General features: G+C 39.1%; 1 long non-coding RNA gene across 1 annotated transcript in view; it reads left to right on the top strand.

Moving 5' to 3' along the window:
• LOC128312356 (uncharacterized) overlaps positions 1-27,204 on the top strand; it is a 270,433-nt gene that overhangs the window by 227,413 nt on the left and 15,816 nt on the right. The gene's annotated exons all lie outside the window — the stretch shown is intronic.

The raw sequence follows: 27,204 nt of genomic DNA, 5'->3' as shown, positions 1-27,204 counted from the left end.
GCAACTAAAAGGAAACTCTGAAATGTGGTAAGAGATAGGTGGACGGGTTTGGGATAACCAAGACCCTTGGTATCTACACTACTGCATTTCTAAAAGTATGACTTCACGCGTCAAATTACAAATATAGTGTAGTGTTTATCTCTGACCTAGAGGGTATTATGCTAAGTGAAATAAGTCAGACTGACAAAGACAAGTACCATATGATTTCACTCTTGTGGAATTCTAAAAAACAAAATGAATGAATAAACAAACAAAAAAGCAGAATCAGACCTATACATGCAGAGAACAAAGCGATGGTTGCCAGAGGGAACAGGGAGGGTGGGGAGGGGCAAATTGGGTAAAGGGGAATGGAAGATATTGGTCTCCAGCTGTGGAATAAATAAACCATGGGAATAAAAGGCACAGCATAGGGAATAGAGTCAATGATACTGTAATAGTGTTGAATGGTGACAGGTGGTAGCTGCACTTGTGGTGAGCACAGCATAACGTACGGAGAAGTTGAGCCACTATACTGTCCACCTAAAAATAATGCAACGCTGTCTGTCAACTATACTCCAGTTTGAGAAAGGAAAAAAAAAAGAAAACGGAAAACTAAGATGATGTCCAGAAAAGACTAACAGCGAAGAAGGAATGTAGCATTGTGTCCTTTGGTTAAGAACGGAAGATATAAAGGGACAGTTAATAATAGCCGTCTTCTAATCTTGGATGCTCTGCCATGCAAACAAGATTTTAGAGCGTCTTCTATGGTCTGAAAAGGAAAAGTCCTAGAGGAACAAGAACAGGCTCTAAGAAAACAGGTCTCTGTAAGGAAGAACTTTGGTACAATGAAAAATGTCAAAGATGCAAGTTTCTTTTGTAGAAGAGAATTGATTTCCAATCAATAAATGGATTCTCCAGAGGACAGATGACCACCATCCAGTAGTGTTCTAAGGATGGGTTCATGTATCGCCACAATCAGCAGACTGCAAAGAGAAAAATCTCAGAGAGATAAGACAATTTTCAGGGAATAGCCCACATTCTTTTTTTTTTTTAACGTTTATTTATTTTTGAGAGAGAGAGAGAGTGGGGAGGGGCAGAGAGCGAGGGAGACACAGAATCCAAAGCAGTCTCCAGGCTCTGAGCTGTCAGTACAGAGCCTGACGTGGGGCTCGAACCCACAAACCGTGAGATCATGACCCGAGCTGAAGCCGGACTCCCAACCGACTGAGCCCCGGGAATATCCCACATTCTTAATCTCTGTTTTGCCTTGGATCTGAATCCTGGTTTTGCTCTTCACTGCATATCCATTTATGTACAATATACGTTAGAACAACACCTGCCACATGAGAAATACTTATTAAACAATAGCAGTGATGGTGATGATGATATTATATGTTAAAGCATATATTTTATGTGTTAACATAACATTTACATACTAATGATCATGATGATAATTGTGATGCCAGATTTTCACTGCAGTGTTGACGCAAAAATTGCAAGACAGAAATTACAAATCAAAAATTAGGAGGATACTCAGAACCACTGTGGTTTATTTTTCTTAAAAAGTATGTAAGATTTGGTCTACAACTGCGTTCACTTCTCCTTAGTTTCATGTCATGTGCACAGACTGTAAAGTAGCATTATACTTCTGGGTTCTCTATTCTTGAGTTAAGCCAAAGGAATGGCAATGGAAAACATGAATTTCACTATCCATTAAACTATCCCAAGTAATAAGTATATTATATATAGACCTAGCTAACCAAATTTTTGCCAAATGATTTGATTTGGAAAATCATAGTCACCACTTTTGTTAATGAGTATAGGATTTATAACATAGAATTCTTTCAAATTAAATGTTAAGCTTTCTCAGGCTTAATAGAATAATAATAAAGAATAATAAAATGAAAAATTCCAATTTCAGGTGTACCTGTTTTATGCTCTCCTTTCATTTTAAGATGCCAATTTAATCTATTTCTTTTCTGGTTCTAGACACACTCTGCCATTCCCCCCCATCCTGCCTGTGGCTCGGCTCTGTGCTCTAGTGCACAGCTTACTGAGATGTAAATCAAGCATCTCATTTAAAATAAAACTCAATTAAATCAGACAAAAATAACAAAATATATATATATGGGTTATGGGCACAAAATAACAAAAAAAATATGCTGTGCAAGGGCAATTAGGGAAAAGTTCACAATTTTCTCTAACAAGGGAAGCCAGTATGCACTGGGTATGATGTCCCAGCAAATGGAATTTTAAAAAGAAATACTGCAATTAATGTTATCCTTGAAAGTCAAAAAATATATGATGGCTATCTTTCCAGGTTTTAAAAATTAAGCTTGAAATCAAGTGGACTCATAAAGAATAATTTTTTGAAAGTACGCATAGGGTTTAAAGACATACGTGTATCTGTAATCTGTATTTATGTGTTTATTGCACACTTACTAAATGCTAGTGCTGTGCCAGGTGCTGGTGATTCAACAATGGAAGGACTTGGCCATTGCTCTCAGGAAGTCCACAGTCTATATGAGGGAGACCGGCATATATAGAGAGAAGAACAATACATTGTAAAAAGCAAGGCTGGGACCAAAGAGGCTAGTGAAGCACTCAGCTCAGGCATAAAATTTAAGGCGGGGGTGGGGGTGGGGTGCCAAAAAAATTCTTAGTAATCCAAATAAATCAAGTTTTGCAGTGATATTTTAAAAAATCAAAACTGATGCAAAAATTTAATGATGAAAAAACTATCAAAATTTTAAACAAAGAAAGATCACTACTACTGATTTTTCCTTTTGCCTTAAGCTTCAATACCGCTCAGCGTGACACTGGTCAGAAGTACAATGCTGGGGCAGGCACAGGGTCACAGGGGTTCTGGAGAGGGCACACCTAAACCTCCTCATAGTGGGAGCAAGGTAGGATCCACGAACGTGTTCCTAGAGAAATATGAGAGCCGTATTAATGACAAGCCTGAGTTTGCTTGGTAAAGACGTGAAGTGGGCAGGTATTGTAATGTAGAACAGCATTCAACATAGGTGTCTATAAAAACACAGCAGTTTTAAAAACATACTTTTAATATGATGTCTCCAAAAGAAATTATTTAAACAGGAAAAAAATTAGACAAGTTCTGTAACATACCAGTAAGACGTATGAGCAAAGATGACTATATAAAAATATAAAAGTATTAGTTCATCCCAGAAAACACTTACGAATTGTCATCTAGAACTTATAACTTTGTGATTCAAGCCCACGTTAATTATAAGAATAAAATTCTAGATGCATACTTTACAATAGAATAACTGGAAAGCCTCAGCAACATAGTTCTGTGAGAACTTTATGAATCTTACTTTCTGCATGGCTTGCTTCCATATATGTCTGTCCCTTTTTAATTTGGGTAATTGTGTTTTCCTCCATTTGTAGCCTCTTTGTTCCAACCCACCCCAAGCATCTGATTTCTCTATCTATGGAAATGTGTAACTCAGTCTGGAGTTAAACACCTAGGCAATTTTTGGACTTGTAAATGTAAAATCAATTGTCTTCAGACTGATGTGACCTGATGGTCATTGGCTATGATGTTGGAAAACAGAAAGAAAGATTTAGCAGGACACATAGATTTTACCATTTTCTTCAGGGCATAAAATACTGTGATTTATAGCACATTCTGAATTGCTCTTTTATTTAATTGTTGTTAATTGCACTTTTAAAATACTTGCATTGTTTATCAATAAAATAATTTTATAATTCCAGGCCCTAAGAATCTCAAACAAAGTGCTGAAGTTATTCACAGCAAGAGAGCCTTTTCCACCCTTGACTTCCTAGTGTCTGATTAACAGCTAGAATGTTAAGTCATTGTGGGGTCTTGTTCCGCCTTCGTGTATTTTCTGTTTGGAAGGTAAAGCACAGAAGACCTTGCTGAGTGACAATAAAGGAACAATTCAGCTGCGTACAGAATCCAGAAACGATTTGCATTTCATTAAAGGAGTAAAGTTACACATGGATCTTTAGGAAAAGGAACAATCCATAAATCAGTGGGCTTGAGGAGGATACGCAGCTCTAAGAAAAGGGAGAACTATCCAGGCTGTGCCAGAAGGATATAGCTCATTTCCACTTCCGCTTATTTTAATCTAGCGTGTGACAATTGGGTTTTACTAATCTTTAACGTACAGACTGATTTTCATGCCCTCCAACATCAACTGGAATGTGCACCTTATTTTCAAGGAAAATCATGAGTTCCCCAAGTCAGAGGTATAAGCAACAGTGCCCTCCTCTGTTTTCCATATACTGCAAAGGATTAAAATGTATTTGTTGCCAGTGTAGTAGATTGATGGATTATATTACCTAGTTTTAACTAAAACCAATTCTCAGGAAATGAAGAAGTGGCTTTCAATAAATTCTTGAAAAGAAAACAAGAATTTAAAATCATAGTGATGTGATTCCTCAGAGATTTTATTTTTACTTCTAGTGTAAGCTCTTCATCAGCCACATTACTAGGTAGAAATAATAGTGAACTAGTCGGATTCGGTGCAATTGGACAAAAATTCAAAACATTTGGAATGTTATTTCCTATACATTTTATATTCATTATTAATAATGGCAAACTTGTCCTAAGAATATATTTTCTGTTTTATATCATGCCACTGTGATGTATCTTTTTCAAAGATGGCTATTATGCATCATATATCAAATAAACTGAACTTCAAACTAGATAGTTGAATCTCTGAATGTCAAATATTTAAGTCAGGGTTTTTTAAGATAAATATTTAATCACATGGCTTTCACTAGAATAGAATGAAATTTTAGCGAGGTAAAAAAATTGTATCATAAAAAATTTAAGTATACTTAATACTTTATTCATTCAATCCCTTATTAATATCTATTTCTGCATGCTTTATGATATGTGTACTATATTAGTAAAACAATGTTGGTATATAAGTAGCTAGTATATAATGGGGTGAATAAAAACTCCAAAAAATGGGGGCACCTGGGTGGCTCAGTCATTTGAGTGCCCGACTTTGGCTCAGGTCATGTTCTCACTGCTTGTAGGTTCAAGTGCCATGTCGGACTCTGTGCTGACAGCTCAGAGCCTGGAGCCTGCTTCAGATTCTGTGTCTCGCTCTCTCTCTGCTCCTCCCCTACTCATGCTCTGTCTCTCCTTCTCTCTTTCAAAGGTAAATTAACATTAAAGAAATTTTTTTTAATTCCTAAAAACGTATATTGGTACAGGATTGATCAAAAAAGTCTGAAGAAACAACTTCCCTAAACATTCAGGTCAGGCCTCTTAGAAGGGTGGAAAGACACGACAGGACAAAACCTGTTTTATTGCAACATCTAAGCGGGTTCTTAAAAGATCTGTGGCCCAGTTGGTTCTAGGATAAGACAGGAACCAGAATTATTGGAAGACCCTATCCCGTAGATGAAGTTCATGTTGTTGAGATCAGAGATAAGACACAGGCAGCCAAGATCAGAACAAAGAAAACTGTAGTCATTACTGCTGAGAAGTTCCAGGAACCTTTACCAGTATGCATGTTTGGGGTTTTGTTTCACCTTCTGTCTTTAGGTATATTTTTGGCTGTTTTCTTCAATAGGGACATTCCAAACAAGATAATAAGGATGATTCTAAGTAGACAGATTTCCTTAAACTTGGCTTGCGGAGACATTTATCTTTGGGGCCCATGCTGTTAAACAGTATAGTGATCGCTAACACAACTATCAACTCTTTCATTGTAAAATAGGCATTAAATGACTAATACTGACTTTAGCATTCAGCACCTGTGCCTTAGGTAAAGGTCACTATCTCCCTGGTACCGTAGATAGTAAAGCCATAGATATAGTGTCTGAGTTTTTTGTTTGTTTTATGTAAAATCAATACTGTGACTAAGGAGACGGCTTTGTTTTGATTTTTTAAATTTGAATATTGCATTAAAGTGATAGTTTTCAACCCTGAGCCATTTTCCCTCCCCCAACCCCATCCCTGGAAACATTTGGCAATGTCTAGAGACATCTGGTTACCCCAGCTCGGGGGCTGGAGACGGTACTAGCTTCAAACGGATAGAGACCAGGGATACTGCTGACCATCCTACAGTGAATTTTCAGGACAACACCCTCCCCCAACAAAGAATTAACTGGCCTCTAATAGCAATAGTGCTGTGCTGAGAAACCCTGCCTTAAAGGGATCATCCTGTTTATCCATACTTACTTCTGGAGTTCAGGAAAAAAAGCTTTTGATCTAGTTATTCAACTGCAAAAAATATTTTTAAAATAGCCTTTTCAGTTGCTTATTAGATTACTTTTCCTTTTCTCTCTCTTCTACAGCATCTCTGTTCATAGGAAAACCTTGTGTACAAAGGCATTTTTAATCCTAATTTTATGACCATTTAATTGCGATCGTATTTATTCCCGTTAAATAATCTCTCATCTTCTATTTACTTTACTATAGCACCTGCACCATTGCTGCTACTTTTCCTTTAACCTACTTTGTTTATTAATATGAGTAAACATGAAACCCCAGGGGGACCCATTTAAGAGGAAGTGTTTTGTGATACACGTTGTCGCTTTTTCTCCACGTGAATAAATAAATTTCCAAGCAAGTGACTGAGCTATTTGGTCTTCTCCATCGCATTTTTCTCTCCTGCAGTTTCTTTCTCTGCTGAAAAGTGGCCATGCTTTAACTTATTTGATTAGTTTTAATTTTTTTTCCTCACAGCATTAACTTCCCATCCACTTGCCTTTGTGAGGCCCCAGCTACTTCAATGGCCTGTCTTGCTTTTCTTCACTGCTCCTAACAGTCAGCTTTCCACACGGAAATCCATTCTCTAATTCATATTAACAATTTGACAAAAAAAAAAAAAAAAACTGTTACTTGCATTGTTCCAAACTTCATCTGTAATAGGAAATTTTCACTGGAGAAGAAAGCGTATTGACAAAGGCTACCTTCCATGTAGAAAGAATCAATTTAACAGGATAATAAGGTGGTACTAAGAAAAGCAAAATGGAAATAACACAAAAAATTGGATTTGGGGCAGATAAAATTTCTCAACTCATAAAAAATGGAACTAATATTCTATAACCTCAGATGATAGTACAGAACCGTATTTATTTTTCAAATAATCTTAGAACTCATAGGCAAGTATGTAAACACCAGATATTAAATGAAAATAGCTCTAAAATGTGAAGCGCCCTTGAAACGTAACTACTGATGAGATGTATGAAGTACTTATGAGACAAAGAATCAGGAGAAATGCATGAATAATTTAGGACAATAAATGATGTCAATGTAGAGAATGTATTTTTGAAGAATGCCATCCCTAAGACATACACACAAACATGAACAGTATAGCTGAGAAGAAAATAAAGCAGAAAAAAATTACAGTAAAGGTACAGAAGGCACACAGATTTTTTTAATGAGATGATAAAATATATTAACAAAAACAAAAGACTCTCAGAAAGTACTTAATAGAAGTTAATCCTTTAGGCTAATCACAAAATGAAAACCATCAAAATCTCTACACATTAAAGTAGAAATCAAAGTAAATATCACAGGTATTTGAATTTATTTCTAGGGTACTTTAAGTAATTAGTTATACAGTAATTTGTTTAATATTTGTTTTATGAGAAACTATGAATGATGGGAAATTGCCCATGTTGTTCAGGGATTCAGCCCAGGATCTAGCATGGTGCTAGGTATGTGGAAAATTAACTGTTATGGATATCCAAAAGCTAGTGGAGGCTTCTGGAAGGAGCTGGACCTTACCTAAGGGTTACAACATAGACATGCAGTGAATAGAGTAGATACTTCAAAGTGGAGGAAATAGCATAGCCAAAAGAGAAATCATGGTAAAAATGTAGTAATAGTAAAAAATTCCATTGGTTTAAGGCATGTGAAGAGGAATAACAGGAAATAAGATTGTATAGGTATTCCAACGTAGTAGGACATAATTTCTTAAAAGATACTGAGAGAAGGAAAGTCAACTGAAATCTATGCCCCGATCAATGTTGTAAAGTCTGTTATGCCTCTTATAAGATGTAATGAAACTGTAAGAACTGATTTTTTTTTTTCCTTTCTGTTAAAAACGGGTACAAAGACCTGGGACCTTATGGTCAAACATCACAGCAAAACAATTTGCTTCTACAAAGGAGTAGGAAAGAGAACATCACAAGGATCCCCAAATAATAACAGGCTGTTTGGTTCCATAGGAAAATTACTCATAATTTTACAAAGAGTCATCTAGATGATGTTACATCAAAGAGCTCTTCCTATCTGCACATATTTATATAATGGTGATGTCTCTTTCATTCACAGATGAACCCATTGGAGTCAAATTGGTAGGACATACACTGGTACTTCATTTTCATTGGTGTTGAGCTTAGATAAATTCATTCTCACTTTTCTGTCCTTATTTTGTGATTCATTGTCTACTAAAATATGAATGTGCAGTTCTAAAAACAACATTAAGAAACCAACAAATCTCTTATGTAAACAAACTACAATGTGTCACAAACAAGTGGAGTTTATTCCACGAAAGGAAGTGTTTCCTTCAAAAATCAGTAGATGCAACTTATATCAATTTAAAATGTGGAGGTATCATATAATGTGGAGGTATCAATTCTTTAGGTTTCCAAAAAAAGCATTAGAAATCTCAACATCAATTTGTGATTTTTAAAATATCTACTAACAAACCAGGAATGAATAGGAACTTCCTTACTTTCATAGGGAAAAACTACAATTGTCATACTTGGTGGTAGTATATGGAAAACCTTGGAAGTTAGTAATGAGACAAGAGGACTCACTATTATGATTGCTATGAAACATTATACTAAAGCTTCTAGCCAGTTCAATAAGAAACTTTTTGAAAGAAAAGAACAAATACATATAAATTAAAAATAAATAAGAATGCCATAAAACATCATGATTGCATATGAAGAAAATAGGTACAGAGAAATAAAACTACAGAAGACTATCAGAATTTATCAGCACATTCAGGAAGTATGTTGTATAAAAGGTTAATAATGTACAAAAACAGCCTGTTAAGCACTTTTCACCAAGTTATTGGCATGTGTATGTCCTTTATGAACCGTCTCACCAGGTCTAATGTCTATTTATTAAAAGATTATATTTTATATGAAAATTCTTTTTCACATTTATTTTTGAGAGAAAGAGCATTAGCAGGGGAGGGGCAGAGAAAGAGAGCGAGACAGAATCCAAAGCAGGCTCCAGGCTCTGAGCTGTCAACATAGAGCCTGATGTGGGGCTCAAACCCACAAACCACGAGATCACAACCTGAGCCAAAGCCAGATGCCCAACCGACAGAGCTACCCTGGCTCCCCTATATTTTGTATTCTTCTTGTTTGTAGGAAGTTTTTAAGTCTCTTTTGCAAGTAAGTCTGTCAATTATGAAGTGTAATTTGCCAACTATAATTGTTCCCCCGAAATTATGAAAATAGTCTTTTTTCCCTAAAAAAATGTTGAACTTTTCCTTTAGAAGTTTCTTATATTTTGAGAATTAAGAGATTCTTAGTCAATACATTGGCTACAGGATTCTTAGCCAATAAATTGGCTGCAGAAATAAATTACAGAAATACATCAAGAATAAAGTTAAGCTTCAGCTTCATGGTCCTTTTTTTTTTTATTGAGATTTTAAAATTTATTTTGAGCAAGACAGAGTACGAGTAGGGGGAGAAACAGAGGTGGGGGGGGAGAAACAGAGAGGGAGGGAGAGAGAGAATCTCAAGCAGGCTCCACACTGTCAGCAGAGAGCCCAATGCAGGGCTGGAACTCACAAACCATGAGATCATGACCTGAGCCGAAATGGAAGACCCGAGCAGAAATCAAGAGTTGGACGCTTAACAGGCTGAGCCACCCAGGCACCCCTTGTGGTTCGTTTTTAACTACAGGGTGCTTCAGTGCAATGCTTTCTGTGGAATCAGAGGAACGTGACATAAGAAGATTTATTATTCCTGTACACCTTTACCTTTCTTAGGTTTTCACCTGCCCCTGTGTTGGTGAAGAGCTAAATAGAAGAAAAAGGACAGGCCAAGTTTTAAGCGAGCTGTATCACCAATGGGATGCATGAAGTTCAATTCATTTTGAATGTAACATTCGCCAAAGGAGTTACTAGTTCACATTCATACAAAAACAGGTCGCAAAATAGTGAAAAATACACTCTGGGATCTGCACATGAAAGACTGAAAGCGACAAAATACAGTACTAGTGTGGGCCTTTAAGTATCTCATTCGCCTGCCTGTCAGAGGATCAGCATCTTTTAAGAAAGGTCTCTTGACACTTTCATGATGGCAGAAGATAAAATGTTGCTTTCCAAAAGCATGCACATATGTCTTACTGGAAGACAATGTAACTGTAACCTGGGGTTATGGTCCTTCTTTAAAAACCTTTCTCGGCTTCCATCTGTGAAGCTTTTCAAGCTGACAAAGGATTTGGACTTATATCTCTATTCTGTTGTAAAAGAATATCAAGTCCCATTAAATTATTCTTTCCGCATTTAAAAACCACTTGAATATCAGCAGTAAAGCTGTATGTCGATATATCTTAAATATTCAGATCTTTGCTAACAAGATACCCCTCTATGCCGTATTTCCCCTACAAAGTCTTATATCATTCTTACTACAGGTTATTCTCCTCTTTTAGACATATTATTTTGTCTGTTTGCCTGCTTTCCCTTGGTACTTCATACTTTTGTATTCTTTCTTCTCATTTTTTCTTACTTGTTTGTGTCTAAATGTGCTGCTTCAAACCTCTAATAAATTATGTAGAATAGAAAAAGTGCTTAAGAACAGTTTCACCTAGGGGCACTTGACTGGCTTAGTTGGTAGAGCACGTGACTCTATACCTCAGGGTCGTGAGTTCAAGCCCCACGCTGGGGCTTAAGACAAAACCAAAAACAAAAACCAGTTTTAGTGGCATTTCCGTCCGTATCAGGCAACTACTGTTGTTCTAAAGGCTTCCCCCTCCCCACCCTCTGTCCCCTTTGTAGAAATGACGTTCTGGGTTTCAGTGAGCACTCACTAAAACAAGGAAGTCATTTTTCAGTTTTGACTGTCAAATGAGATTGTTTGTTTGTTTGTTTGTTTAAACCGGCAGCAGGACGGTAAGCTTGAAAACTCAATTTTGTCAGGACAGTGGGGACGGTCCTTACCATATCAGAACTCAGCCGGGGACTCAGCCCTCAGAGGGACAAAAGGCAGCCAAGTTCAAGCGTGCCCCATCATGACTGGAGAAGAGAAAGGGAAAAAAGGGAGAGGCGCAGGGGTGTGAGATGAGTGGACTGAGGGTTTCAGTCTTTTTCAACTGAACCGGCCCAGAATGAGGAGGGGTGCTAGAAACCGCCCGAATGGTGAAGCATAGGAGACCGCTTCGACGAATGATGATACTTCCAAGTGTGATCATATGTGCTCATTACGAATGCTGGCAGTGATTGTGTTTAACTCTTGATAAAAATAAGCTTGATTAAAAGCGACGTTTCATACAAGGATGTAAGGAATCTTTGGCATTCACTTGTGAGTGTAATACGCCCAGGAAAACTGGGTTGTCGCACAACGACTTTCCATCTCCCTCTCTCTGTCTCGCTGTTTCTGTCCCTCTCTCCCTACAGTGTTGATTGTCTCTGGCTTTGCTTCTCCTCGTGAATCTGCTTCATTATTCACACACACTTTCTCTCTCTAATCAGTTTTTCAGTTTGTGTATATACACGTTGTCCTCAAACACTGGCCTCAGCCCTCAAGTTTTTCCACACGAGTGCTTTTGTCCAAATTCTCGTACTCTTGAACGGAGTGTGTGATTCGCCCATGTTGGATCATAAGCTCGTAGCTGATCCACAAGACAGTGGCTGCAGGGTACAAAGGTCAAAGAGGGCACAAAAGTTGCCCTATTGCAGTGTCATGGATAAAACAAGATTTTTATGATGGGAATACAAGAGATGAAATTATTTACATTTTTAGAATAAGCTGTTACTATCTGATACCTTATACATAACATTCTTTTCTTAATTTTTTGCTTTACATTTTCTTCTTTGGTGTACGATACTATTTATTTGAGAAAATAATAAAATAATTTTCTGAACAAAGTCACCTAAGATAAAAAAGAAGCTCCAGAAGGAATTCCACTGTCACTGGTTACAATATTGATATATCAAAGGCCTGTAAGTCAGGAACCAACTGAGGTTGGATACATACAGATAGCACCTGTTATGAGGTCTAGAACAACCATATGAATTTCTATGGTGTTGAAATAGAGATCTATTTGGGGGTTTGGGTTTTTTTTTATTTTATTTTTGAGAGAGAGAGAGAGAGAAAGATAATATGAGTGGGGGAGGGGCAGAGAGAGAGGGGGAGACACAGAATCTGAGGCAGGCTCCAGGCTCTGAGCTGTCAGCACAGGGCCTGACGTGAGACTTGAACTCACGAGCTGTGAGATCATGACCTCAGCCAAAGTCGGACACTTAACCGACTGAGCCACCCAGGCACCCCGACAGAGATCTGTTTGTATTCAAAGAGCCAAACTGTCTCTCTAAGCCACTCAATTCTACTATATTGAAAATCCCCTCATACGATTAGAGCTTAAATATACCAAGAATTAAAGAAAGAGATAGCATTTGTATTTTTACCATTGCAGTGGTCTTTACTTTGAAGAGGAATCAGACACCTTTTCATTTATAACATGATTAAGGGATTTAAACAACAAAGACTGTTTACAGTATTTTGTTCAGTAGCTGAATTCATTCCTCTTCCCATGTACATGGAAAAATTGTACTTCCTACACCTTAAAATTAGGTGAACGTGTGAAAGCTTTGGCCAATGACGACATCAGCAGAAGTGACGGGTGTTGCCTCCAGGCGGAGGCTTACCAGCCAGTGTGCAATGGCCACCAGTAGTGGCTGAGTAGTCAGCCTGGTTTCTGATAAAAACACATAGAACGGAGCTTTCAGACAAGAGGCAGTGTTTGTGGAGCACATCCTTCGTTGTGTTAAACTATTGAGCTTTTATTTATTTATTTTTTAATGTTTATTTTTGAGAGAGACAGAGACAGAATGCGAGTGGGTTAGGGGTAGAGAGAGGGGGAGACACAGAATCGGAAGCAGGCTCCAGGCTCTGAGCCGTCAGCACAGAACCCCATGTGGGGCTCGAACCCACGGACAGTGAGATCATGACCTGAGCCAAAGTCCGACGCTCAACCGACTACGCCACCCAGGCGCCCCGCAAATATCCAGCTTTTAGAAGATACACATCACTGTGGCATGGCTTTCCCCCTCATGATGGGCGCGATTAATTTTTATGTGAGATAATTTAATACAGTCTTCGTAGAATTAAGAGTACAGGCTCTGGAATGATACTGTATAGATTCAAATCACAGCTCCATAATCACTTTTTGGAGCACTACCCTTCGCAAGGTACGTACACTTTCCTTTGCTTCATTTTCCTCAAAGGAAAAGCATAATGCCTCTCTTTCATAAGGGTGTCGGGGTAGTAAATTCGATATTCCATGTGTGGAAATAAATGAAGACCACCCAAAGGAATAAAAGCAAAAGCTGTTTAGGCAGAGGCCGCTTTAGCAAGGGAATCAGACACTCTCGCTTGCATTTGACGGAGATTCAAAGGCAGGGAAGATTGTGAAGATTAAAGATTTCAGGTCTGCCCCGGTTGGATATGTTGGTTGGGAAAGCTGGAGGCAGACTAAACCAGTAGAACATCCTGTGTGATGAGGGGAGCGGGTTTGGCTCTCCCTGGTTATTCCTAGGTCGGAAGCAAAGGTAAAAATTAGGGAAGCTGGCAGGTTCTGAGTAAGTCCCAACCATTTGGGACTGGTTGCTAGAGCGGTTATGATTTAGCGTCCTAGACGCATTGCTGCAGATGGTGGGTCCGAGTTCTCCTCTTAGATATGCTGTGGTCATTGTATATTTGTACATGCAATCTCTCACATGTGAGGTTGGCATTGTAAATTACCTTGCACCACACTTAGCTATAGTAAAATCAATAAACAATACCTATTGTATTTATCTTGATGGTTCATGTCATTTTATCCTAAAATGCTCGTTAAAATGCATTCTGCCATTAGGTCACTTTTTGTTTGAACCGACCATTAGCTGCTCCCAACAATCGCTACATTTCTACATTGCGGTGTCTTCACAAAATATCTTATTGTAAATTAAAATAAGAATATTCTAAGTAGAAAGAAAAAGTAAGTGAGCTACTTCCTTTTTGGATATCAATTTCTTGTCAGCTGGGGTTTTCGTCTTCCTAGAAATTGCGTACAATGGCTGTTACTTGGAAGTGAAGCAGTTAAATTAAATAAAGCTATTAATGAAATCCAGGACCACTTTATGGTAAGTGTACAGGTTAGGAGGGAATTAGAGCAAGACTAAGGATCACAGAAAACCTAACTGCAGCGCCTAGATTTTGTTGCCTAAAAAAAAGAAAGAAAGAACGAAACTATTTCAACAACTGTGTATTAAACTGTCGGCTCCAAAAGCATATAGGAAGTAAAGGAACGACATGACAAACATTCATGGACTACCAAATTTAACCAAATACTAATATGGCACTGTGTTGGCTTCAAAAATTTTCACAATTAAAACATAAGTCATAATTCCTGGAATGCACTTGAGAACCCTTCTCAAACGTATTCAGCTTCATTACAGCAGAGACATAATCACTAATCAGAATGTAACCACTAATCAGCATGTATTTTTGTACTTTAGTACATCTTTATATATTCAAAATGAACGTATAGTATTATTTTTTTAATGTACATGAACCGTGAATGGAAACAAACATTTCATATTCTGAAATCTTATTTAATTTGCATTTTTTCACTCACCGTTAAATTAAATGTTGGTATATGGGAGTACAACTTAATTCGCGTTAGTTGCTCTGTAGTCAAGTAACATTGGAATGTTCTAAAATATATCCATCTATTCAATTAGTAAATAGTGCTTCAAAAGTTTTATGAACAATCCTCCAGTTAACAACTTGACACTTGTCTGGGCACCCGTGGTGGAGTTTCTGTAGAATGGGCCCTTAGAAATGTCAGAAGGTGGGCTTATGCACACGTGAGCACCACCAGGCACGCCAACGCGCTTTCCAAAGCAGCCACCCCTGTTTCCCTTCATATAGCAGTGATGAGAGAACTTATTACTCTATATCCATGACAACGCTTTGTTAAACTTCTTATATGTTGCCAACCTAATGCATAGGTGATGGGATATCATTGTTTCACTTCTAAACTTCACTTTTGTCCTTCTTTACATCTTCTATTTCTTCGCTGTGCTTTTCTAATTTCTCATCTGTAATTCGAGAATGTTCATAGTTGCTCATTGGAGCATTTTTTATGGATGGCTCCTTTAAAATCCTTGCTTGACAATTTTGACATCCATATGACCTCACTGTTGGCATCTGTTGATTGTACTCAGATGACGTGAGACTTTTCCTGGTTTTCATGTGACAAGTACTTTTGGTCTGTATCCCGGGCGTTCTGACTCCTGTGTTGCAAGATTCTGGTTCCCATTTAAATCTTCTGTTTGAGCAGCTAGTCAACCTGTTAGGTTCAGAAGTCCTGGTGGGCTCTGATTCAAATGCCAATTTAGTTTCTAAAGCCTCTGCAGCGTTCTTCTGGTTGGCTTCACTGGTGTGTTACTCAGGAGAGGGGACCACATCACAGCGTCCTCAGCACTGGCTGGGGAAGGGGGTTGTCAGAGTCTGCTCAGGGGTATCACTGTGGAGGGGTGCCTCCCTGTTACTGCCCGGGCAGGAGGTAGGGTATGAAGGTGAGGATTCCATCCACAGGCTCTGTGAGCAAGGGGCACCCCTCCCCCACCTTAGAGGTCCACCCACAGGCTCTACCGGGAGGTCTGCCTCCTGGTAACTGGAGCAGAGAGGGGAGAGAAGGTGGAAAACAGTTCTGTTAATCCTGCACTCTTTGGGGTGGAAAAGGAGGACACAACTTTTTTCATGGTGCTTGTCTCAAGAGCAGAAAGAACAAAGGAAGGTAACCTAACAGGGCTACCCTTTCCCAGCCCTGTGCCTAGAGAGAGCCAGCTCTTCTTGAGGCTTTCTTAGGTCTGTGCGAGCTGGCGTTTCCAAGCTGTGAGCTTCTCTAGCACTTGGGCTCAGATATATACCCGGCAAGGAAAAAGCCCACGGAACTCATCACTGGATGCAGACTCAGGTTCTGAGCTCACTCGCCAATCTGCCTTGTTTTCTCCACTTCTCAGAGTTTTCTGGTAGATCATTTATGGGTTTTTGTCCAGGACTTTTGTTGTAATTAGCAGAAGTAAAATGAAATGTCTTTCCTCCATGTTCTCTTGCTCATCATTCCCTTTCCACGTGCTATTTCAACACATAAATTTATCTGTCTTGTCTCTGCATTCAAAGCACACTTTTTTCTACCTAGGATCTCTGTATCAATCGTCTCCGATTTCTTGAGACAATTACAATTCAAAGCAAGAGTTGGTAATGGTTCTAAATCAAAAAGCTTTGGGGAAGCTCTGTTGCCTTACCCACCATTCTGATCTTATCTCTTAAATGTCTTAAATTAGAACACAGAAGTTTTTTGATCCTAGTCTCTCAAACCAAATAGCCATTGAAATGACAAAGTGCATACTTGTGGCAAAGGACCTCCTGCTGAAATATTATTTAGCATGCCATTCCTTACACCCCAAGAGCCAAGTATCAATTTATTCAGGTCATACTTACAATCTGAGCTGTTATTCACTTTACAGTAAATTGAAAGATAGTGATACCGTTTTGTCACTGGTTGATGGATAATCCTATTGTTGTAAATAAAAGAGAAAACTGAAAAAAAAAATGATACGTGTGAACATTTTGTTGTAGAATATTGAACATTTCTCCCTAAATCGTATCTGCATTCTCTGTAGCCATTGAGTCAATTCTACACAAAGCTGCTATTTCATTTTTCTGGAAACCAAGAGACACAAATTCTTTGCTCTCCAGGAAATTACGCTTTTAAGTGTGTGATAAGTTTTATTTTAGTTTCTGGACTGAATGTCATTTAAATATTTTTGATACTGAATAGATGGATGATGATAATATCTTGGGATATTATCTATAAAATGATAAGAAATATTAGGGCATTAAAGATGAATTCTCTTATGATTCATTTCTGGTTGTAATAAAGAGAAATTAAGGGAATCCAAATGATATGTATATAGAATCTTGAATTTTGATTGCCTCATAAAAGGCAAATGACTAACTTCGGGTATATCAAGATTTTGCTATGAGTTTAGATTCCAACAAGCCCAACAAATGTGCATTAACTTGTTTTCTTCCACTAGTTTTTGCTTCTGAATGTTCACTTTCACGTGGCTTTATAATAGAGCTTGCGTGGGACAAGGAGCTGGGAAACAGATGAAAACATTTGTCTGTAATTTCTAGAATCTTCTAGAACCTCTAGAATTCAGGATGGTCTGTCTAATGATATACCAGCAAGCTTGTGGAAGTATACAACATAAGACCTGACGCAAACCTCTTTCAAAGGCTTTATACTGCACACATGAATAGAGACATTTAAAACCATATACACATCCTAAGAACAGCATAGGAACTTGAAGCGGTAGGTTCTAATTCCATCTATGTGTTTTTTTTCTCCAGTAAATACACTTTGTAGCAAATGGACTTTGGAAGGCTAGGAGTCATTGATTTCGGTAGGGTTATCACATGTATTTTGCAGACTGTGTCCTATATAAGACTGCCCAGTCAAGGAGACAAATAGTGCTGAATTCCAGCCATGCTTTATACTCTAAATTGAGAGATTTGTGGGGCTGAGTCTACCTGAAGGAGAGATCTATTTCTAACTCCCCCCAAGGCCTCAGAGAGACTAATAATGACTCTGGGTTTAGGGTCTAGCCCAGAAAAATCCCATTTGCTAGGTTATAATACACATCTGTATCTTCACTATTATAGTGCTCCCTCAGCCACGTGTACATTTGCATGTGTAAGTCCACACACTTACAGCTTTAATTTGAGATTTTGAGATTTTTTTACAGAACTTCTGAAATCCTTTGCAATAATTATTTAAGTTCTCCTATCAAATATTCAGCATGAGAAAATCCATTCTTACCTCTAGATGATCAAACGGATGTTTGCTTTCCAGCTGAAGCTATAATTGCCACCCATATGTTAGTTGCAATTAGGTTAGACTTTTAATTAAAAATAGAATAAAACCCAGGGCGCCTGGGTGGCTCAGTCAGTTAAGCATCCAACTTTGGCTCAGGTCATGATCTCGTAGTTTGGGGATTCAAGCCCTGCATAGGACTCTGTGCTGACAGCTCGGAGCCTGGAGTCTGCTTCAGAGTCTCCCTCTCTCTCTACCCCTCCCCTGCTCGTGCTCTGTCTCTCTCTCTCTCTCAAAAATAAATGTTAAAAAATTAAAATTTAAAAATTTAAAAAAAAACATTAAAAATAGAATAAAACCCAATTTCTTCCATGTGAAAGTACTGGAAAGAACATTGCCCTGAAAGTTAGGAATTATGGGTCAGTGCTGATTTTGGTGTCGTGGGACATTGGTCCAATAGCTTAGTTAGCTGGACATCAAGTCGTTGTTGCTGTTCTAAATCTGTATATGGGAAAATTTTACTGAAAAATAAGAGTTTAGAGGCAGAATTGAGAACTGGAACTAATTTCTTTCTCCTTTCTCTCTCTCTCTCTCTCTCTCTCTCTGTCTCTTCCTTCCTTTTCTTTTTCTTTCTTTCTCTCTTTCTTCTTTCTTTCTTCTTTCTCTTTCTGTCCCTGTGCTAAGCAATTCTGACTTTCTTGTTCCAAGGCTAAGTGACTCTGGGACACAGCAATCTCTTCTGACTTTGTGCTAAACAGTACTGGGGTGAGGCAAAACAACTTAAATACATTCCCCTGAGAAATATCTATTCTTGCCAGACAGTAAACCAACCTTGTCAAGACTAACAGCTTATTCCACAATACACACTTCTGTGCCTAAAGTACAAAGCCTTTAAGTCATGAACTCCACCCAATCCAACCAGCTCTCTGCCTTGCAAGATGCACCTTGAAATCACTTAGCCTGGACCTCGAACCCTGTAAATATCCTCTCTCGTTGATCTCCTTTCTGAGAGATTTCTATGACTGTCAAGGTCCTGTGCTTTCCTAAGGAAGCAAGCCTGATAGCTTCACTTTTAGGTTATCTTTGGTTAGCTTTGCTAGTTCAACAGGTTTTTCTGGTGATTTGGGGAGCGAGTTGTTGGTGGATTGTTGACAGATCATATCTTGAGAACTAATAATAGACCATCAGTCCTTCTGACACTCAATTAAGATCTTTGCAATATCATGGCTTAATTCAGTTTGTTGATTTTTTTTTCTCCTTTAGGCGTCTGTGTAAGACACAACATAAAATATTCACATACTCATAACAGAGTGCTTCTTAGTGGAAGTATTAGCTGCTTCTAGGCTCTACATACTATTTTTAAAATAAATGATTCATACTAAAAATATTCTGTCTTATATCATAATATTCTCTAGAATTATATCTGAACACGAATTTGGAGACATGTCAGTAATTTAATGTTTATTTGTTTATTTTGAGAGGAAGAGAGTAAGGCAGGGGAGGGGCAGACAGAGAAGGAGAGAGAGAATCCTAAGCAGGCTTCACGCTGTCAGCGCAGAGCCCGATGTGGAGCTCGATGTCACGCACTATGAGATCATGACCTGAGCCAAAATCAAGAGTCAGACACTCAATCAACTGAGCCATCCAGGTGCCCCGACATGTCAGTAATTTAAAATATGGTTAGAAAAGGACTCATCATCATTATTATGAAGAGTTTTAGAAGTCGGTTTCCATGTGAATACTGATTTCACAAAACTTTCGTGTCGGCCTGAGTTGCTTTAACTGTGTCTTTTCTCCTAAATTAGGATGCAAATTAGGTTTCCCATTTCTCTTACACAGATTAAAGATCTAATTGTTAAATTTCACCCAATAGATTTAATGATGTTATTTGTTCCTGAGAGAAGAAAAGAAAAAAAACAGACAGGAAGGCAGCATCACGGGAGAGCAGTGATTACTATGGTGACTTTTTGCCCATGGAAAGGCAGAAATAAAGTGGACATAAGGGCAGGAAGTGCAAGACCACTGCCTTCGCAACTCCGCTATTGCTATAGTATCACATGCCAGGGGTCTAACGTGAGTGGCTTAGGTTGACCAGTGGTGTCGGATTGAGTGTGAGAAGTGGAAACCAGAGCTGGTGTTAGAACTCAAGAAGAAGTCAGATTTAACTCCCAACTGGTTAGGAACCCAACAGCTACTTGTGTGGAGCGGAGGAAAGTAGGAACGCCTTCTACAACCTCTTCCTGCTGAGGTGCTGTCTGTTCAGGGAGAAGCCACATGAAGAAATGAACTAGAGAAATGTTTCGAGGGAAGAGGCATAATTGTTTGATAGCTCAAGGGATGCTATACAGATCTCTGAATAGTAGCGCTGAGGGGTGACTGAGTTATAGTATTTTGTGATGTAAAAATGCCAAGTCTGCTGTTGATGTGCAGTTGGGAGACGTGGCTATTTTAAGAGACACAAATATTTTGTCCTCGGGGAGGTCAGAAAAAATGATGCCGTATTGTTTTCATCTGGGAGGCTGGCACCCAGGCCATCTGAGATACAGGAGAAGCTCTAAGCCAGGACAACTTCTACCGTGATTTCCTTCGAACACTAAAGGATACAGCTTTAGTGACACAGTGATTAGTTGCAGAGGGATATGATTTGCCATACTCTCTTGGACTGGTGAAATCTGTGCCTCCAATTTTAGTAAGAGTTTATGAAACATTGGATTATTTTTATTATAGGAGGGAAGAGAGGAAAATGAAATGATTTAATTTTTCATTCAAATGAGGCCAAGAGAAGTCTGAAGAGAGAGCTGTTTTCCCAAATTGATGAGGTGATTCATAATTTATTATTGTTCCTGCTACATATGGTCAATTAATCTTGATTGTTTACACTCTTATAAAAAAAAATGATGTTACCCCAAATAGCTCTGCTGCAAGTCACAAAGAGTCTGGCTTCCGGGCTGCCAAGAAAACCAAAGGTAAGGTCATGAAAGCTTGTGTTCACTTGCTCTGATATTACACTATTCCTCTGTGTAAAAAATGATCATATTTAATTTATCAACACAGTGGGATACAAAATATGACCCCTGCATTTGCAAATGGTTTCTGGGGGCACTTGGGTGGCTCAGTCAGTTAAGCATCTGACTTCGCTCAGGTCATGATCTTACAGGTCGTGAGTTCAGGCCCCATGTCAGGCTCTGTGCTGACAGCTCAGAGCCTGGAGCCTGCTCTGGATTCTGTGTCTCCCTCTCTCTGCCCCTTCCCCAGCTTACACTCTGTCTGTCTGTCTCTCTCTCTCTCTCAAAAATAAATAAACATTAAAAAAAAATCTTTAAAGCCAAAAAGAAACTCCCTTCGACCACTTTTATTAGCAAGTTATTTCCTTGCTTATCGATGCCAGATTAGAGAATTAGGCCAGCTTAAATACATAAATGTGTACATCTCACTGTTATTACTCGTACATATTTTTAAATGGCCCATACATCTATCCATGACACTACGAGAATATGTCTATATGGCTGAGCAGCACGCTGTTGGCATGAAAATCCCAGTGGCTCAAAAGGACATAGCTTTGGAAACTGAAGTGGTTTTGGAAAAAAAAAAAAAAAGGCCTGGATGAAGCATTCTGGTCTTCACTCTACTGGTAACTCGCCATGTGACCTTGGGCTTCCCTTTCCTATTTTAAAAAACTAATTAGATCCTACTTAGATCAGTTTTACGCCTCCTTTCAGCTCAATTTGTACAATTCTATCTGCAAACATAAACGTTGACTAGCAGTACTAGGTGAGCGAGTAGGGATGCCCCTCCAGATGGGGTGACTTTCCTCCCTAGCTTTGGAGATTTTTTACCTTCCTGCTAGGCCCGATGGGAGTAGTTGTCCTTCCAGGACAAAGGGGTCTCAAAGTAGAATTTATCACTATGAACCGGCAATGAAAAGGGGGACATGCAGACGCCCCCCTGAAGCGCCCGCCGCTCGCCACCGCCCTGTGGTGCAGTTGTCTCTGGACCCCAGCCAGGGCTTTGGCATCAAGTGGATCCCACCTGCTCCCGCGCCAGTGGCGCCCCCACCTGCTCCTGCAGCGGCTCCCGGAAATGCAAGGTGCACATGCGCTTCCTGCAGGAGCGGCTCCTGCTGCCCCACGGGCTGTGCCAAGGGCGCCCAGGGCTGCATCTGCAAAGAGGGCATCAGACAAGTGCAGCTGCCGTGCCCGAAGTCCAGGAGAGCCTGTTGCCAGTCTAAATAGAGCAACCTGTACAAACCTGCAGGTTTTTGTGAGGCTTTTTCTTTTTTCTTTTTCTTTTTCTTTTTTTTTTCTTTTTCTTTTTCTTTTCTTTTCTTTTCTTCTTTCTTTCTTTCTTTCTTTCTTTCTTTCTTTCTTTCTTTCTTTCATTTTTGGTGCAACCCTGACCTGTTTGCCGTGTTCCTTTTTTTTCCTATAAAATACATGAATTATAATACAGGTTGTCGACTTAAAAAAAAATAGGACATGTATTTAAATATATACAGTCGATCCTCATTATTCATAGATTCTGTATTTGCAACTGTGTCGACTCGCTAAAGTGTATTCATAACCCCAGAATCAATATGGTGCTTTGGCAATCGTTCATGGATATGAGCAGAGCAGTGGAAAACCTGAGTATCCTGCTGTGGGTCAAACAAGGTGATTCTCTGCCGTCTTTATCCAGCTCTAACCCTAAAAACAAGGGTCCTGCTCATGATCTGTCGAGTTCCATGCTTTTCTAATTGTTGGGGTTTTGTTGGCAATTTTGCTTTAAATTTAACATTTTGAAATGGCTCCCAAGCATAGTACCGGAGTGCTGAGCGAGTGTCCTAAGTTCAAGAAGGCTATAATGTGCCTTATGGAAAAAATACATGTGTTCGATAAGCTTTGTTCAGGCATGAGTAAATTAATTTTTCTTGGTGACATTATGGAACATAACTGCCATGGAAAACAAGGATCGATTATATAAAAAAAGAGGTTACCTGCAGCAAAGCACTTCTGTGTGTATGTGTATTTCTCTGAAGGAGGACCCTAAATTATTGAGGACTTCTTCCCAGGTATTTGGGCCAGCATGAATGTATATAATGGAAGTCATCAAGAAATTTCATGTACAGGACATATGTCATGACGTCCAAATATGATTTGATGTCTATCCTCTGCCCGATTCTGAATTAATATCATTATGTACTTTCAACATATGGAATATGTAACATAAGCTGACTTTAAATGGCACGCTATGCAATCATAGGTAATGGCCTTCATAATGCATGGATATAAGCTAAATGGCATTAAAAAGTGTAATGTGGAGCACGTTCATCGACACTGAATAATGTATAGCTGACAATCTAGAAACAATTTTCTTGATTTTTCATTATGAAAACATCTTCCACGAGAGCAGTAGAAGAGTATGCACACCTGTTTACGCCCTTGACATCTATTATATCAGCGATCCAGGATGAGATACGGCATCTGATTGCCTAATGAGTTGTCGCCTAAGATTCGAAAAGCTGAAGAAAGTTTGTGCAATTATGAAGGTTGTTATCTGAGTCCTGAATATCACAAAGCTTCACTAACCACGCAGAGTTTGGGATCAGGATTGGGAATTTGCAATCCAAGCATCTTTCTGCATGGTCTCTATCCTACAGGTAACGTAGGTGTCTACCATAGTGGATAATTTGAGCAGGAACCCAGCCTGGAGAGTGTAGGAAGTAGCTGTTGGGCTAGAATGTGTTACTAGAATGGTTTGAGATTCTGTTAATTTTCCAGCCTGCGTGCTCCCATGACCACTGATTCATGGATAAGAGACAATTTAAGAGGAATGAGGAAAACAGGAGAAAGTGCCAACAAAGACTGAGGAAGCCCGAGGGGTGTGGAAGCACCAGGCCCAAGTGTTAGTTTACACCCCTGATTCATCCAGTAAATTCAGGCAGCCCCCTCCCAGGATTTTTCCATGGAAAGCACAGTGGAAATAACCATTCTTTGTTTTGTTTTACCACCACACCAACTGGTTATTAATGAACTCTCAAAAGCTCATATGCACAATGCAGAACTGAGCAATGTATCCCCCTCGCTATGCACACTGGATACTAACAGCCTGGGTACAGGTCCTTCTGAACTCGCCACGCTTTTCTGTTCAGATGAAATGGCATCATTTCGTGTGCAGAAAGGCACCTTGGATCATCAGTGCTGCCTCCATCATTTCCCGATTTGTTCTACTATAATACATGCACTCTCAGGTTAAGCTGACAAAACGAAATTGCAATTCTTATTAAACGCCTTAAGAAACGAAATATTTTCCATAAGGTATTTTTATGTTGAATCATTACTGCAAAACTGTTTCTTAAAAAAAGAATTCAGCATCTCAGTGGTAGATACTGCATGTTGGCACCGCTTGCCCGGAATGAGGGGAAGCAATCGAGCGCTTGCCTCTGCTGCAACATTTAAGGAGATAACATCCCCCCCCCCAAAAAAAAAACCCTCAACATTCAAGGTAAATAATTTTAATACAATATTTTAAAAATAAAAATTAATGCAAAAATCCATCACGTACAAAATATTTAAAAATTAAAGACAAAATTAGTATGAATATTAGTCATTTCCCCCATTCATTCCAAAAATCTGTATCAATGCTCACTAGGGATAGGAAACATTTTGTGTCCTGGGAACACAGCAGCAAGCAAGAATGGCAAGCCCCCTGTGATCCGATAACATAACACAGAGGGTGTCTGAGAGGTTCCCCCTCCACTTTTAAAAACACTGGGTATCGATTAGGTAAAGGTCAGTTTCAGAGCTAGTCCCTTTCGCAAGGCTTATGACAAAGGCAAAACTCGGGAAAGGGAGAATAAGATTATCATGAGTATTGTCTTTAATTAAAAAAGAAAAAAATGGGGGCGCCTAGGTGGCTCTGCAACCTAGGCGACTAACTCTGGATTTCAGCTCAGGTCATGATCTCGCATTGGGTTCAGTGCTGAGGACACAGAGCCTACTTGGGATGCTCTCTCTCTGCTCCTCTCCCGCTTGTGTGCTCTCTCTCTCCCTCTCCAAATAAATGAATAAGCTGGATGAGGAAGGAAGGAAGGAAGGAAGGAAGGAAGGAAGGAAGGAAGGAAGGAAAAAAGGGAGGGAGGGAAGTAGAGAGAGAGAAAGAGAGAAAGGGAGAGAAGAAATGAAGAAAGAGAAAAAAAGGAAGAGTGGGAGAGAAAGGAAGGAAGTGAGGGAGGAAGGAAGAAAGAACATGGAGGCAGGGGACGGGCTGCCACAGACTTGAATGAAGAAGGGCTACTGCTGTGCTAAAGGGAAGTTTAAGATTAAGATTCAAAGCAAACAAACTACTTTTTTTTGTTCATAGTTTGGACAACTACTGAGCGCCTCTCACTGCCCAAAAGTGTGCTAGGCTTTGAGCTACAGTGTGGAAGAAGACTGGCAAAATGCTTGATAGGACACACATTTTGGTCATCCCTGGGGAGAGGTTCCTTCCCTTTCCAGTGATGTTTCCCATGATCATGGCCAAAGGAACAATTTCTGTGCAAGTTGAAACCTGAGAGGAGTGTTTCTGGAGGTAATTCCCTTCTTTTTTCCTAATTTCTACCTACCTGGATAATAGAGACCCTTGCTACCGAAAGTGTGATCCTCAAATCACCAACACAGATACCACTTGGGAGCTTGTAAAATGCAGAATCTCATACCCTCCCCACACCTGCTGAGTTGGAACTCACATTTTAACAAGACCCCCAGGTGACTCGTCTGCACATTAAAGTTGAAGAAGCAATGATTTAAAAATAAGTGAATTTTTAACAAGGAAAATATTACCCACAATTTCATCTTCTCAGATCAGTTTGTTTTTTCCACTCTTTCACTTCCTGCCTATATCCACGCATACTTTATATATAGACTAAGCCAGAGTTCATAAAATTTCATTTTTTTCAACTTTATTTTCTGATAATCTTCCAAAAGCTTTTTAATTACCATATTCATTGGTTGCATGGCATTTCCTCACATTTTGTATACATGATGTACTTTGCCTGAATTTAAAAACAGCCCTTCAATCTTTCATTGTAGAGGACTGATGATTTTAAACAACAAGGCCGTAGTCAACCAGGATGGACTGAAAGTTTGTGTCCCCTCAAGATTCAGGTATTGAAGCCTAATCTCCAATATGATTGTTTTCAGAAGGGGGGATCTTTAGAAGCTAACTCTCTCTCTCTCTCTCTCTCTCTCTCTCTCTCTCTCTCTCTCCATATCTCCATCTCTCTCTCTCTCTCTTTCTTTCTCTCTCTCTCTCTCTCTCTCTCCATCCATTGTGTGAGGATACAGTAAGAAGGAGGATGCCTGTAAACCAGGAAGAGGGCCCTCACCACAACCTGGCCATGCTGGCACTCTGATCTTAGACTTCCAGCCTCCCTAATGGTGAGAAATAAATGTCTATTGTTCAAGCCACTCTGTCTGTGGTCTTCTGTTCTAGCAACCTGAACTAAGACCCCAGCATAATGTGTGTAGATTCTTGGTTGCTTTGCCTTATTGTCACATGTAAGATTATGTATCACTGGATGCAAGCATGCTTGAATTATTGTTTGGTTTTACCATGTGTGTTTCTGTGCACCCTGTCTTCAGCGTTATGTAAATAAGGATCAATTTCACCATGATATCCTGGCATTATACATTTTTAAAAATAAGTAGATATAATCTAATGTCATAATTCTGAAATTACTCAGTCCCTCTTCACTAAAGTACATTTGTATTGTATTGTGCATGTAGATGATTTCAATTTGAAATGTAGATCAATTTTTTAAAGGACATTTTAACTAAAAACAGTCTAGAGGTTGATATCCAAGAATACAGATCAAACATTTAAAATGGAAAAGCTAAAACATAGACTTTAATGAGCTCCTTCACTAATTAGGTTACCCCTCTTCATTCTTCACCAGTAACACGCTTCCTGCTAGGTCTTAGGCAGGAAGTACTTCAGCTGCACAAACGATGAATCGGTAAAGAGCTCCACATGAAAACTCCAAGGGAGAGGGGTGATCATCTCTAGCCGATATTAGGACTGGATGGGAAATACAGTGTCTGGGAAGAATGACCTATGCTTAACAAACTGTAGTGTCATTAAAATGTATGTTCATGGTAAGTGAGGATCTTTGGGATTTTTTCACAGGATAGTTTTGT

This window comes from Acinonyx jubatus, chromosome D3 (genome assembly GCF_027475565.1).
Source record: "Acinonyx jubatus isolate Ajub_Pintada_27869175 chromosome D3, VMU_Ajub_asm_v1.0, whole genome shotgun sequence".
Taxonomy (NCBI): Eukaryota; Metazoa; Chordata; class Mammalia; order Carnivora; family Felidae; genus Acinonyx; species Acinonyx jubatus.
Note: the sequence above shows the minus strand (reverse complement) of the source record. Positions and strands in the feature narration are given on the sequence as shown.